The following is a 13,476-nucleotide window of genomic DNA, read 5'->3' as shown; positions in this document are numbered from 1 at the left end:
GCAGAGATTGGAGTGTGATCGCCGTAATTACCTCTGTGGCGCGCTCCAAATGGCGGTGACTTCTGCGGCCACCGCTCTCTGTCACCGCCCGGATTCTCACACTTAGTTCTGTCGGAGGGGGTCCACAGACTCGGGGAAGACTGCTGAGGACGTGAAAGCCCAAAGATTCCACTGCAGCCGCTACTCCCTGGAACATTCTGTGTCTCGTAACGAAACTTAACGAGGATTCTTCAAAAGTGACAGAAAACAGCTGTCCGCATAGCAATTTTTCGCTGTTTGTGACAAGTACGTACTGTAAGATGATAATATCTTCAGAGACCTCAGAAACCACCGTGCCTAATTTTATACACACTGAAGCGACAAAGGAACTGCTATAGGCTAGGGTATTCAGAGATCTGTAAACAGGCACAATACGGCACTGCGTTCGGCAACCCCTATTATAGGAAAACAAGTGTCTGGCGCAGTTGTAAGATCGGTTAGCGCTGCTACAACGGCAGATTATCAAGATTTAAGTCAGTTTGAATGTGGTCAGCGCACGAGCGATGGGACACAGCGTCTCTTTCCCGTACGACTAATTCACGAGTGTACCATGAATATCAGGAATCCGGTAAAACATTAAATCTATGACACTTATGTGGCCGGAAGAAGGTCCTACAAGAACGGGACCAACGACCACTGAAGAGAATCGTTCAACGTGACAGAAGTGCAACGTTTCAGCAAATTGCTGCAAACTTCAATGCTGGGCCATCAACAAGTATCAGCGTGCAAACCATTCAACGAAACATCATCGATATGGGCTTTCGGAGCCTAAGGCTCACTGGTGTACCCTTGATTACTGCATGACACAAATCTTTACGGATCGCCTGGGCCTGTCAACAACGATATTGGACAGTTGATGACTGGAAAAATGTTATCTGGTCGGACGAGTCTCGTTTCAGACTGTATCGAGCGGATGGACGTGTACCGGTATGGAGACAATCTCATGAATCCATGGACCCTGCATTCAGCAGGGGACTTTTCAAGCTGATGTAGGCTCTATAATGGCGTGAGGCATGTGCAGTAGGAGTGATCTTGGGCCCCTGATACTTCTAGATACAACTCTGACAGATGACACGTACGGAAGCATCATTTCTGATCACCTGCATCCATTCATGTCTATTGTGCATTCCGACGGACTTGGGAAGTTGCAGCAGTAGAATGGAACACCCCGCACGTCCAGAATTGCTACAAAGTGGCTCCAGGAATACTCTTTTGAGTTTAAACAGTTCCACTGGCCACCAAATTCCCCAGCCATGAACATTATTGAGCATATCTGGGATGCCTTGCAACGAGCTGTTCAGAAGAGATATCCACCCCCTCGTACTCTTACGAATTATGGACAGCCCTGCAGGATTCATGGTGTCAGTTCCGTCCAGCATTACTTCATACATTAGTCGATACCGTAACATTTTGTGTTGTGCCACTCCGCGTACTTGTGTGGTCCCTACACGATATAGGCAGGTGTACCAGTTTCTTTGGCTCTTCAGTATATATTTATTCATTTATTTGTTGTATATACAGCAACCTCTGTCTTCCCCTGCAGTTTTTACCCTTTGTAGCTTCCTCAAATGTCATGAAGGTTATTTCCTGATGTCACCACACATGTCTTTTCATCCTATACCTCTTTCTCGATCTTTTCCATAAGTTTCTCTCATAATAGACTCTATGGATAATTCCCCCATTTCTTGTATTTTCTACATCCTTCTGTAACACCGCATCTCAAATGCTTCAGTTCTCTTCTTTTCCAGTTTTCCCACAGCCCATGATTCACTTCCATACATTTCTGTGCTAAGTGGCTATTCTGTGGCTCCGAACCCAAACACATAGGTAGCCTACCGAGCGGCTTCCAGGGCAACAAAATAAAAAAAATAAAAATAAAATAAATAAATAAATAAATAAATAAATAAAATAAAAAAAAATAAAAAATAAAAATGATTATCAATATTAAAATAAATAGTGGCCGAATCTAAGAATTTAAAATTCTGACATAATCTACTCTGTAAGTGTTACAATAATATTATTTGAAACGTTGAACACAGTAAGCCAAGTATTACAGTTATAAACTCTTTCCTGAGGCAGACTAACTCAACGTGCAAATACTGAAACAACACCGTGCAACAAAATTTGTGTCCCTTTCTTGAAACCACTTAACTGGCTCCTACTGCAACTTATATGTTTGAAATTTGCCTCAAAGGGCCTACAGTCTTCCTTTATAATGGTCAAAAAGTATGGTGCCCTGTGACCTCGCCCCCCTTCTGCCCGGCGACAGTTCTAACAGCAACGTGACCAAACAAGCGAAAAACAGGCCAGTACTCAGATGTTCATGTGAGATGTAAGGCGGGTTAATGATGTCAAATTGTTTCCAAATTGTCCGCTCCCGGTAGCTGAGTGGTCAGCGCGACAGGATGTCAATCCTAAGGGCCCGGGTACGATCACCGACTGGGTCCGGGATTTTCCCCCCTAAGGGACTGGCTGTTGTGTTGTCCAAATCATCATGGTTTCATCCCCATCGACGCGCAAGTCGCCGAAGTGGCGTCAGGTCGAAAGACTTGCACCCGGCGAACGGAATACGCGACGGGAGGCCCTAGTCACCCGACTTTTATTTGGCTCCAAATTTCACCAAAATTCTGCCTAACTCCACGGTTGACGTGTCACACGATGAGAAAGTTGTTGTACCCCGTCTTACCCACATTTCACGCTTCAAAGTCTCTGCGATGGAGACCACAACCGCGATGGCCAGGGTTGTAATCGCGCAGTTCAGAACCAACACGAAAAGGCCTCGAAAGGTTGTGCTAATGAAACCACCCCTTCCTTTGGCACATTTATTTCCATTCATTTCGCAGTCGAAAACGACAGTTCGCAGAACGATTAGTAACAGGACGATGTTCTCGACAAAGTTCGACTCCGCTACAGCCCACCAGACAATCATTCTCTGAAGTCATAGTGGAACTGCAAACGCACTGAATGTGATCTCATCCCTTTGGAGTGTAATGCGACAGCAATTTTTGCTCTCGTAGACAGAGTGGAAGCACTAGGGACCATTCAAGACCTTACAACTAAATCTGAAGCAGCAAACTGTAGTTACGTTTTCTCAGCCCTTCTATTTGTAGTATTTCTGCCTTTGCAACCATCATATTCAGCTACTAGAAGCTCTTAGAGCAGTTGAGAAGCAGCAGTCGAAGATGACTTATTGTGGTGTGAAGCTCTGATGTGACATGGTTTGTTCGGTACGGATATGGTCAGAAAGATCGCCCAAATTGCGGTCCTTATCCGCGATTGGCTGCTGTGTTCGGAAGCAGCGCGCCAGTATTATAAACTTATGTTATTAATATTAGAATAACTAATCAGTGAATTTACTTTTATTTCATGCAAAAACATGCTATCATTTCATTATTTCAAAACTGTTAATTGTCACCAGCATAATAGACAACTGTTAAACGAAACGGCAGACGCAGGTCTTCATAAATCTTAGGATCGCCCCTAACTTGCATGGCGAGCGAAATAGTTCAGCTGTAAGATCAGAGTCAGTTCGGCAGTCTCGGAAGACAGACCTCTAGTTTGTCTTGATCGGTGTCAGTTAAGGACTTAGTTAGCAAGCTCTTTTCTATGGATATGTAATTCAGAACGATGTGATAGTAATTACGTATATACGCAGTTGATTTTTTTTCTATAAAAGTGTGAAGAAATTATTTGTGATTTATAAAGAGGGTTATAATTGTGCAGTTTCTGGGTTTCTGTTAATGAAAAAGCGAGTGGCGTCCCATGTAATTGAAAATTTTAGTATTCATATAAAATCAGTTCCTCGATAAGAATTTATTACAGCCTCAAGATAACGGATTCATGACCCACGGGGTGTTTTCCGCGCAGGGGCAACCACTATAGAAGACTTAGGTTACTGAATATTTATTGGAACTTACGCGTTCCACTCAGGCCGGTGGAAGCAAACAGGCACCCTGTGTGTATTGCAGTCTTAGTACGAATGAAATCAGTGACATGTCATCTCTGGCAAAACAGGGGAGATATGAAGGAGTGAACTTTTCGAGAGAAGGGATTTGTTATATGCACGCAAATCTCTCTCACTCTAATTGTACCGTTTTAAACTTGACGTGTGTTTCCCGTCCTAAAATGGTGTTATCACAGGTGGTGCAACATTAGCACATGCGTGAAAGAAACTGCAGAGGGTCCTTTACAGCCCCTAGTTACGCGACAGCCCCGGTGCCATCCATGCACCTTCGTCAAGCACTGTAAAAGTTTGCTTACATAGAGACCTCGACACCCATTCAGCTGAAAGGCTCTCCTCTGCTGCTCTAGCGCCTGAGGACAGACAACCCCTTCCACATCTGATAGGTTCCGCATGCGTGGAAGTAGTCTCTAGAGCAGCAGTGTAGCGAGAGCCTGCTGAATAGGTGTCAGTCTCTGTACATTTTTACAGTGCTGAACAAAGGTGCAAGACTGACACCGAGGGTCTTAATGAACTGAGGGTCCTATTGCTGCCTTACTCATGCACATGTCGATGTTGTAAACCACAGTGATCTCGCCACTTGAGGGTGCGAAACAAGAGGGCTGCAAAAAAAAAAAAAAAAAAAAAAAGAAAAAAAAAATTCTTCGGATCACGTTAAAATTTCGTTGAATGGCTTTCAACAGTCCCTAGTGGGTCCACCCTTTCTAACAGTGTAACACATTCAGTGTGGCTGCAGCTCCCAACGATTTCTTTAGAAAACGGAATCGTCTGTCTGGGTGTCATCACTGACGAACATTGACAAGAACGTCATCCTGTTACACACTGCACTGCGAACTGTCGGTTTCGTCAGCAAAATGTATGAGAATGAACGTCCCAAGGGAAGGGATGGTTTCATTGACATTATTTATGCTACCTTCAGAGGCATTTTCGTATCGATTCTGAGCAGTGGTGTGAATGAAAATGATGATTTCCCCGGCCAAGAAAGCTGCGTGATTTCAACGCTGGGCATCGGTTTGTGAGCTCCATCCAAGATGCTTCAAAAGAATGGGTGAAATATCGGTGAGAGAGGGTTCAACGACTTACCCATCGTGTGACACGTCCATGGTGGGCAGGACTGTGGTGAAATTTGGTGCAAATGTGACGTCATTAACCCACCTTACGCCTCGCGTGAACGTCTGAACTCTGTCCTTTTTTTTATTCTCGTGTATTGATGAATTGCTGTCAGAAGCGTGCAGACATCTAACTTGACGTCTAAGGGCGCTATGTTTTTACACAATTACAGAGGCAGGCTTTTGGCACCTTTGAGACTAATTTCAAAGGTCTATTTCGCAATGGATACACAATTGGGGGTTTCAAGAATGTGAGACTTTAACTGTGTTGCGCAGTGTATATTTATCCAGTATTTGACAGTGAGAGCACTTACTGACTTGCAAAAAACCTTACATATTATTTCAAACTTTCAAGAAACATTTATTTCGTTGAGACGTCCCAAAAATTGATGGATCGAAACAAGCGTATCGCTTACTACACATTCGCTGTTCATGCAGTGAGACTGCCGTTTCAGGAATGAATTTTTAATTTATTACTTCTTTACTAATTACTATATTCGCCACGCAATTGTAGACTCTATCCACAGACTACTTACATCATTCTGCGACACATAGTTTAGGAGATATGAAGTCATACACGTCAAGAAACCTAGCTTCTAGTGTTAGAAACTGTGTATATATCTCGAGGCGAATACCCAAGCTACTGTTTGAAAATGAGAGCGTGTAGCGACTTTCGACAAACTTTAAATATTCCTTCCTTCTTCACCTGCCGCTACGGAAACTCTTATGCAGAACATAGTAACCTAAATAACATAACAGCTTATTTAGTTATGTGTCAACTGCATCTGGTAAAATTTAATCGACAGCGATATACAAGGGCAACTATTTATTCACAACCGATACAAAATTATTACATGTTTGCACCTGTTACTGTCCTTCAAAGTAGTTGTGTAGAACCAATTGCCAGCGGTGTGGAAGGCGTAATATACCGTTAGCAGTACCTCTTCTCTTGATGGTGCGTATGGAGCGGTCTACTGCCTGTCGAATTTCTGGAACAGTTCTGAAGCGAATGCCACGAAGTGGTTCCTTCATCTTTGGAATCAAATCAAAGTCTCAAGGCCTTAAGGCCGGGGAGTATGGTGGATGGTACAGTACTTCCCAGTCCCATCGACCGGACACAGCAGCCAGTGCTTGCGCTGCACGTGCCCGCGCATTGTCTTGCGAAATGATGGGTGGGTTGCGTTGAAAGTGTCTTCGCTTCTTTCGCAAAGCTGGTCGCAGGTGATGCTCCAAAAACGATCAGTAATACTGTGCACTGACGGTCTGCCGTGGAGGAACATAATGCGTTACGATAACACCATCACAGTCGGGCACGAGAATTACCACTTTAGACCGCTCCATTCGCACCATCAGCATAACAGGCTCTGCTAATGGTATACCACACCTTCCACGTCGCTCTCAACGGGTTCTACACAACGCTGGTGATTTCTTTGAAGGACAGTAACAGGTGCAAACATGTAATTCTTTTGTATCGGTTGTGAATAAATATTTGCCGCTATTTAAGTTCCACCCTCGCATAAATTACTTTTAAATATAAAAAGAAGAATTAGAAATGCGTTTATTGCTTACTTAGTTGCTACGCACCATCTGAGATGTCTTCACGTATCCCTGCTGGTAGGACTATCCTCTGAGAGTTTAAGTACCTTGATGATATACCACTACTTAAGTTCGGCTAATTTAAGTACTACAGACTGGTTTCAGTCAGAATATTGAATGGATAGCTCATTCAATTAATACACTAAAAAGTCGTTTCGGTTGAAAGAATGAATTAATGGCTCAATCGACAGAAAAATTACACACTGATTTCACTTGAAATTCAATCAACATCCAGAACACAACGAACTGTGCCGACTGTCTTGGTTCTGTTACTCCTACAGACTCCTTTCAATGAGAAAGAAAGTAATAAATAACAATTAACCAATTCTTAAAGCTAAAAATTGTGAGAGAAATACTACGAGAGAAATACTACCTCAACAAGTATGAAACGACACTAAGCGCATTACTAAGAAAATCTTTGTCGTGGGGAATAGCTGCGTGATTCATTTTCGTCCTTCAGCGGTGTCCATGCCTGCAACAAGTTTCTTCAAAGTCGATCATCGGTGTGGATTTGGAAGGACAGTTTACAGCAGACGTGATATTTCGCTCCGCTGCGAAGCGTTGCGGTGGACTGATACAATTGAAGGTGGATTTCTGATACTAACGAAACTGGACTTCTGGTACAAACTAAACCGGAATTCTGATACGAAAGAAACTGGAATTCTGACACAAATGAAACTGGCAGTCTGACAAAACTAAACCTGAAGTACGACACAGTGGAGCTGCCAAAAAATAAGCTGATACTGGGAATATTTGTACTTACCAGCTAGGTTCAGTTGGTGCTGGTATCCTTTAAAGGAGGATCCATTTGAGTCCATTCCTCATAATTACTTTGCATGTTGTTTTCCAGGGGCTCCGTCTTATACGCCACCCACGCGAGCGCAGAAACGCTGCTGTAGTGAGCTGCTCGTCGCATTCTGACGAAACTTGCAAAAACTACAGCACACATTTCAAGATAGAATAACTGTCGTGCAACAATACGCCATGAGAATTAGCTCCTTCTTATTACGAGCAGCCTCGTTTATTGTTTGCCGGCGCACAGCGCGCAACCTCTCTTCAAGACTTGGATATAGGAGAGAAATGGATATAAAATCCTAAATAACAATGTTTCTATTTTATTCTTTTTGGTTGCTCATTAGCAATTACAAAATTCAAAATGTTAGATCCATTTTGGTGGTTCAAAATCGTAAATTTTATCGCCTCGAGTAAAACTTTGGGTATAAAGGATAGTGAGGTCAGCGATAACGAATCAGAAGTCGCTTTTGCCGTATTGAAATGTTTTATTCGATTACAAATCGAAATCATAGTCACAGTCATCGCTTCTGTCATTATTGCTTTCAAAAGAGTCACTGTCTGGTTATCCACTGGATGGCAGCTCCAAAAGGAGATGTTTTACGACAGGCGGCAGCAGTTTTTGTTCTTCATTTGTCATTTTCTGGACTCTCGACAGTAAGGGATCCGAAGATGCCACAAGCCGATGGAACACGAAATGCGTCTTTTTCTCACAGTAATATCTGCGCGTAAAATCTTCTCGGTAACGGGGTAAGCTTCTTGCGCGTCTTCAAATAGCTGACCAGTCGGTAACGGAGTAGCTTCTATTACGGTATATCCGTGAATCACTGGCGGTGTCGGACATTATTGCAAAATATTCTTGAGTCCGGTGACGCTGGCACCTAACTTTCGAAAAGTACACTTTTTTTTAGAGCTCGTGATAAATATGATTTAATTATAGAGTTCTGAATAGAAAATTTGAATGGTTCTGCAGTATTTCGCGAAAAAAATGTTACTCGGAGAAATTATAATCTTGTAAAAATATTATTTTCCAGTTTTCGAAAAAAAAAATTCACTATCCATAGTAGTTTGCCAAAAATTCTATAGAAAAACTAAAGACTGCTTATCGTGCAGATAATAGATTCTGTAATTGCGATAATGAGTGATCTATTTTTGAACGTGTGCACTGCCGCATGGTAGAAAAATACCGATCCCTGAAAACGTGGAAATTTGCGTACGCAACTACGTTTGAACTCATTAACTGTTCTATTAAGGTTGTAGGAGAACCACTTACAATAATGGAGCCATAAAGAGGAAATTTTGTAGCCAACGATTCATGATATTATCGGTAGTAGTTTAGTTTTAAGTCGACATGCTTCATTAGACCGGTTGAAAATGTCATAACCATATCTTCTCTAGTGACACTCATTTTACTCAGACATAAACTCAGGATCGCTGTCATAAAATAAACTGGCCAGATTAACAATAACTGACGCATGTGTTCGATTCATTCTTTACCGTCAACTGTCACAAAACGTATCATATCGATTTGAGAGTGGAATGACACCGCAGCAATGGGAGTATGCACCAATACATGTGCACAAAATTTCGTGGGATTTAAGTCGGAACGGGCCCTTATTTTTCTATTCTGTCCTGGTTTTGAAGCGACTGGCTCACTATGCGTCGTAGTAAAAGAACATTATACATAAATGTTTCAGTTGTGCAGTCCTGATGAAGGGATACAGAAGTTGTGCTCTTTTAACGCTTTTTTTGCTACAAGCGTTTTGTTGCTGTAATTCCACAGGAAAAACCTTAGTACTTAAATCCCCAGAGTTTAGAAGATATAAATACCTTGTTCAGTCTTTCATCATCAAGCTAACTGCTAGCTGTGCGGTGGTTGCAAAAAGCCTTCAAACAAGTACTTTCGAAGCGTTGAAGAGCGGCCTTAAAGACAAATTTGGCCTTTCACTTTTATTTCCATTCTATTAGGTATAATCTCTTCTCTTTGCTTTCTCCTTTGCGGACTATTTTTTTCTCAATCCTCCATCGCTTCTCTCTCTGTCTTTTATCCATCGAACTGCATTAGCTGGAGTTAGCGACATTGAATTGCCTGTTCGTCGTTAAGTGAACAGCTGAAGGCGACAAGCGCCCTTATTAAAACTTGGCACAGTCGTAAAAATGTAGCAACTTTAACATCGAGGTCGTTAGAGGCGGAGCTCTGGCTCAGTTTAATGAAAACGGTGGAAGAAACCATTCATGTAATCGCCTAAAGAAAGTTAGCGAAATCACAGACTTCCAGAATGAAATTTTTGACGTATTGCACAAGTTCGTTTGATATTATAAACATACAGACCTCCAGAATGCAATGTTTGACGTATTTCACAAGTTCACTTGATATTACAAAAATACGTGACGTCTCGCTGATTTTCCCTGACTTTCGTATTATAAAGCCTCTGATTATAAACGATGCATATCGTAGTGCTTTCTTTGTTTCTATATTGAAATATATCAGTTTGACTTAACGACTTATGTATAATGTCCAATATTTCCTGGTGAAAGGACGTTTCCACTATAATGTAAACTTTTTGAAGGGCTCTCTGTAAATTTAAGACACAAGTGTCACTCCTGCCCGCTCGTATAACATTACCCGCATTGTGGTTGTTCGCGGGACAGGAAGATGGGGTGGACGCGGATCAAATTTGTGCACCGTTTTGACGATCTTAATGTGGTACACTGGTCAGCCTTAATGTGGTTTTTAGACGGATTCTCACACTCGTTTACGCAAATTATGGGCTGGTCCCAACTCTCGCCTTAGTGAATACGACACGTAAACAGTTAAAACACTCCAGCACACAAAACAAAGTTTTCGCGATGCACACATATATGGCGGACGCTACTTCCCTGACTGTGATGTGTGGAATGGCACCAAGAAAAAAACTGAAATTAAAAAAAGAAATGTGCAAAATCCAAGAAAAGTAGGCCTCGAATTTGACGAGATAAACGCTAGGGAACAGGTATAAAGGTTTTTCTCTCTGTGAAATTTCCACGCAGGATACCACAGCTAGTAAATTACGTACTACGGGAAATGTAAAAGGCGGGCATTTTTCCATTCTAAACATTTATTTTCCACGCTACTCGATGTCTAGAACCACATGTGATTTGCCCCAGCTTACAGTGTGGAATGGGGGATACCTCGTCAACCATTATTATTTCCACCCCCCTCCCCTCTCTCTCTCTCTCTCTCTCTCTCTCTCTCTCACACACACACACACACACACACACACACGCACACACACTTTTCATTTCGCTTTCAGATGGTAGCAATGGCTGTAGGAAAAACAGGTAATGAGCTCGTATTGTCTTAATGTTACTGTTATAATCCTTTCGTGAAATATATATGGGGCAGTAACCAATGTATTACATTACTCCTTTAGGAACGACTTGGGATTCTAGAGCGAACAAAAAGTAGGCACGTGGATTGGATGAGGACTGAGACGTGAAGCACTCGAAGTGAACAAAATTCTAAACGAAATCAAAATTGAAACGGTGGTCATAGCGGAAAAATGGCTCAAATGGCTTAGAGCACTTTGGGACTTAATTTTTGAGGTCATCAGTCACCTAGAACTTTTTTAAATTCCATAATCATTAATAATTATACGATATTAACCCACCTCCTAAGATGATTAGTGGGTCATAATAATTATACATAGATAAGATTACAATGCAGCTTTTAAAAATTGTGTTAGTGAGCTACAGTTTACTACTACAATGTGTTAGTTACAGTTTACTACAACAATGGACACTCTGATCTAACTACTTATTACTTAACTTATCTACTATGACTACTTCTTTTTATCTCCAGCGTCACAGGTGTGCAAGTTGCATAAAACCTACTTGGGATAGCGAGCCTGAACGAGCTAAACCCGAAGAGCATGCCCCTGGCACTGGGCTGGCCAAGATAAGTAATCACTGCAGTTCCCTAAATTAGTGTCCTAATCTAAGTCCTACAAAACTAACTTAGCCTACGTCATTTCCTGTGCTTGTCTTGATCGGTAGTGTTGACCTCACTCCCCCTAGTCCCGTGCGTGGCGGATTCCAACTATGATGGAAGTCGGCCAGCCAACGCACAGGCGGTATGGGAATGGGCTATGGCCTAAATTGGTCTGATCTACAAGTTGATACCTAATCTACGTCCCTCGGGTATTCTACTAACACTTTTCGTGATACCCCATCTGCCAATGCATTCAGAATGTGAAAAGTGTCTTCTTGTCTGAGTAGGTGGTATGTGTCGTGATTTGGAAGTGTGTCCCGAAGTGTTGTCGCGACATCATTGAAGAGGGTGCACTCGTAAACCACACGTTCGGGAGTACCATCTGCCATGCCACAGTCACACGCGGGGGTTGCCCTCTTCCCAAACTGACATAAGTATGTCAGCTAGGATCCATGGCCATTGAGAAAGTGAATGAGTCCTCGTGTTGGTTCAAAGTATTTCAGGCACCCATGCTCTTTTACATCTGCTTAAAACTGGAAGGTCCTTCTCCCAGTTTCTTCTTCCTCCCAAGACCTCTGCCAAAGTTCCTCCCCTCTATTTCTTATTTCCCTCTTATCCTCCAACCTTACACCCATAATTTCTATTATTTTCTCCATATTCCCTTTTTGGCCCAATACTACGCCGCTTGTTCTCGTATCTCGATGTCTAACGGGCAAAACCCCATTATGACTAACAGGGCTCTCCCCCGGAGATGTTCTGTATGCCCCCACAGATCTCAGAATCATGCTTCTCTGGACCCCTTCACACTGTCATGGCGGGCACGCTCCTCGTGAGCCTATGTGCCCAGACTCCCGAGCCGTAACCCACTACCGAAGTTAGCATATTGTTAGGGTAGAGTTTTATGAGAAGAGGAGGGAGATGAAATCTTTTATCTCCAATGGAGATGAGATTGTTTAGTAGTTGGAGAGGTCTCTGGGTTACGATGACTATATGTTTCCCGAAGTTCCATGTCACGTCAGTGGTGACTCGCAAGTAGCGTGTCTCCCGTCGCCGAAGAACTGGTGGGCCATCGATTCTAACAGTAGGATTTCTGATTAACTGTCCTTTTAATAGCAGGTATGTAGATTCACTAGGAGATATTGTCATTTTGGTATTGTGGCACCAATGGTGCAGTTTCTCTATGGCCCTTTCAATTTTTGGTTCTATATCTTCTCGACTACAGCCGCCGACCAGCAGGAGGAGGTCATCAGCACAGGCTATCACCTCTAGCACTTCTTCACTTCGCTGTAAGCCCTAGAACTTAGAACTACTTAAACTTAACTAACCTAAGGACATCGCACACATCCATGCCCGAGACAGGATTCGAACCTGCGATCGTAGCGGCCTCGCCGTTCCAGACTGAAGCGTCTAGAACCACTCGGCCACTCTGACCGGCAAAATTAGTGGGTTAGAACGGTACAATCAGAATATTATATGGTGATATACAGTGGTGCTCCTGAAAACAGAATGTTTGAAGCTGTGGAGCTGAAACTTTGACGAATAATAAAGAGAAACATAAGATAATAAGCTATAATCATATAAATGAAAGAACTGTCACATGTAAATTTAAAATACACAGGGAATATCTCACCGTGGTATGTGTTCATGGCTCCAGAGAAAGAAGAAAAGAAGTATAAAAAATATGATGCAAGACAATAAATGACGCTCCAAAAATAAGAACGCTTAAAGCTTTAAACATGGCTGCGTTGTCAGCGACCGTTATAAGGTAAAATTAAAGCAATTGCAGCCCATAGTCTGGAAAGTGAAGTCTTTTTGACCAAGGTTTCGGCCACTTATAAGAGTGCCTTCACCAAAAATAGAACATTTAAAACTGGCATGTCACGTATATAATAGATATGAAGCGAAAACACTTTAGTCACAAAATATTAAAATGGAAAATATAGCGGCAGGCCGCACGTTGAGCTGTTGTAGCATCAGACTGAGGCGCCCGCGTTGGCAATTGCGGACAG

Source organism: Schistocerca gregaria, chromosome 1 (assembly GCF_023897955.1).
Source record: "Schistocerca gregaria isolate iqSchGreg1 chromosome 1, iqSchGreg1.2, whole genome shotgun sequence".
Taxonomy (NCBI): domain Eukaryota; kingdom Metazoa; phylum Arthropoda; class Insecta; order Orthoptera; family Acrididae; genus Schistocerca; species Schistocerca gregaria.
Note: the sequence above shows the minus strand (reverse complement) of the source record.